The following is a 3365-nucleotide window of genomic DNA, read 5'->3' on the forward strand; positions in this document are numbered from 1 at the left end:
GCAGACTCATAGCTTAAGATATAAGTTGTTATATTGTTAGACGGCAAACGCAACATTCTAGCTTTTGGCGTTTTCAGAGATTTGGGAGTAGCATCGGGTCCTTAAAAATACCAAAAAATGTAACAGAATTAGCTTCACCTTCCGTAAGCTGTTTAACTGATTTCACGTTATCAACTTTAACTTGACATTGATATTCTCGGGAAACGGACTAGCAATTTTTGGTTGGCTTTGACCACTTCTGGTCTAACAAATAGGAAGGAAAGTGTTTGGGAGAGAGACAGTCTTAGAGACAGATATTGTCGACATTCACACATCGTCTATTACACACTGTGCATGAACTGAGATCGAGCCGTGACAGTGTTCGAACCCAGCAGGGTTCCGACAGGGTTCCAACGCGCGCCGCAACACGCAGTACAACGACAAGCATGTCAGTGCATGGTATTGAGCTCGTGCGATCTTAGACCTCATATACTAGCTAACCTGATCGGTCCAGCGAAGAACATCTGTTACCTACCATGTGCAAAAATACGGGGCATTTTCTCATGGGTATAAATTTTCACTGCTGCTTGTTACCTATTTCGTTCTTCACTAAGTGAATACCAGTCAAACCATTACAAACATCCATGGTGCTTACAACAAATAACACAACACATACGAACACGAAACTTAAGTAGGCGCAGCGAAAATGCACCCATTTCCGTAGACGAACTACGCTTGTTTGCATTGCTTGCACCATTATGACATAGGACGAATGGCACCAGCATATTTACACCGTGTTTACGCACATTTTCCCGTGTCATCACTTGGTAAATACTATCAACTGGGCGGATCTATAAACGTCATGAAACTGTTTGCTGTGGTACTAATATTTGATGTTTTCAGCACGACCCAAGGAACGCATCCAAACACACCAGAACGGAATGAGGCCGGTTGGGGGTATTACTTGGCTTCCAAGGGACTCGACCCCTGTCTAGCGTGTCCCGGTCGTCTGCATGGCCACTGCGGTCCCTGCTGACCTGCGAAGCCTGCACGCCAACGCGTCCCATGCAACATTTCTTACCCCATCATCACTTAACGTAGAAACATTTTCAATGAATCATTTCATAATGCAAGGTGAAATTAAATGGGACTTGGGACGAACCGGTCGCCCGTTTGGCCGTCCCGGTGGCTTAATTGGTTAGAGCGCCTGCCTCCCGATCCACCCGCCCGTGGCGGGTTGGATTCGAGTCGCTTCAGGGCGCTCGCTATTTGCCCTCGACAGGTATGGCCTGCGGCCGGTGGCAGCGGTCGCGCTAAAGGTCAGTTGACTTCGGAGGGCAGGACGGACCGTGCCGAGCATCATGACACGTTAAGCCTTCGCCACTTAATTCTGCCGTTGCCTGGAATTGCGCGATCGGATAGTGGGGGTCAGGGCTCACACAACAAGCACTGCTTAGCGTAAGCACTGATCCCAGAAATCCATCCATTCAAAGGGTTCGGATCCAATTGATAAAAAACCGATACGACTGGGCATACCAAACTGGAATTTCCAAACACCCTCAGCAACTATAAAAAGTGAGAAAAAATTATCAGGCGAACACCCCACTTGCACCTGCAGGTCACAAAATCCCTTGTTCCAGAGGTGTCATCCCTTTACCCAACTCAACGTGTCATGTCTTAGCCTCCCCGCATTCTCTCCTTGTCATCGTCTTTGTCAAAATGAAAACCGTGATAACTGCGAGACGCCGCGACTCAGTTGCGAATGCATCTGCTGCTAAAAATAATATTAAACAATACAGTTGCTGTTAAACCTGCCAAGCCAGATGAGGCTGTTTATATTGATGCACATGATCTGCATATATATATATATATATACATATATATATATATATATATATATATATATACATATTTATTTATTTATTTATTTATCTCTGTATGTGTGTGTGTGTGTGCCTATCGACACCTTGGAATGCTTCTTTACTCGTGGAATGCATTTGACTTCAGCAGAGTCCAGCCAAATGTCAGCAATCGTTCAAAGTCAAAAGCTCTGGAGCGCACGTGCTACGAGCCATGGACTTCATCACCATTTACATCGTGTTGCTTGGCTGCGAAATCTGCAGTAGATTCTGCAGCCGTCAGTTTTTGCTAACTAGATGCGCCACATGTATGTCCGCAGACCCGTAAAACGCGGCTAAAAAAGAGCTCGAAGAGATATCTCTACTCCGCAGCAAATGAGATCCGCAAAATCAGCGATCGGCTCTGCGGTCGCCAAGTTTTGCGAACAGAAGAGGCACCACTTCAGGTCCGTTTACTCGCGCTTGGCAGGTCTGCAGGCTTAAAATGACACTTCTAGCCCACATCAATAGACTAACAGCAGAATTCGCGACGGATTCTTCAGCCAATCCGGAAGGTGTGAACTGGCCTACGGACACGACCACGACTACGGACATGGACTGTCCTATAGGCGGTCATGTCGATATCCTATAGGCGGCCATGTCGGTCGCAAAATATTCGTTTGCAAAAATGCGTACCCTTAGTCACACGGACTGGTTCCATGTTTAAGCAAATGCGCATGTATGGAAATATTCCGAGGATATTTATGTACACCTCAACATCTTGCAACACTCTGGAGTAGCATTACTTTCCTCAACTTGTACAAAATCGTCGTGAATTCTTTTAAGGTAGAGTGCTCTTGCACAGACCGATTTTTGCGCCCGTGCCTAAATGATTTTCCCCACTTCTGCCACAGTGGTTGTTGTTAAAAGGAAGCCATCAGGGCTCCGCTCGAAAGAGATGCCCATGGCGTGTGTCGCACAATGAAGCATACGCGAATAATCTAAGTTTCCGTGTGAGCTCTAAGTGATCCCCTGGGGCACTGAGAACTGGCCTCTTTTGTTCGTAATGTGAATGTAGCCATTGCTATGCCGAAAACCTGGGGATTACTTAGGTCAAATGAACCACGCGACATGGACTCTGATATTGCATGTGATGTCGGATTGCACCGCGCCTCCTTAGCTGCTGCCTGAGCAGCCGCAATATCCACGGGTGTTTTACGAAAGAAAAGACTGAGTGAAGTCCGTGGCGTGGACTATAGATCAGTTTCCTCCGTCTCGCACAAATTGTTTGGAAGCAAAGTTTTCTCATGCAGTAACTGCAGGTAGTTGGTTCGGCATGTGGAATAAGTCCACCGGTCAGCAAGCAACTCCACGAGGCTGTAAACAGACTATCTCACTGCAGATCATGATGGTTGCAAAACACTCCAATACACATATGGGTACTATGAGTCACGTGACTAGCACCTCATCTTAAACAAGTGGTCCCAAGCTTCCTTAAACATCTACAGCGTGTTACACTCTGGACAGGTACGAGTGTTGGTCGCGACC

The sequence above is a fragment of the Pollicipes pollicipes genome, unplaced genomic scaffold, assembly GCF_011947565.3.
Source record: "Pollicipes pollicipes isolate AB1234 unplaced genomic scaffold, Ppol_2.1 Scaffold_821;HRSCAF=944_pilon_pilon_pilon, whole genome shotgun sequence".
In the NCBI taxonomy this organism is placed as follows: domain Eukaryota; kingdom Metazoa; phylum Arthropoda; class Thecostraca; order Pollicipedomorpha; family Pollicipedidae; genus Pollicipes; species Pollicipes pollicipes.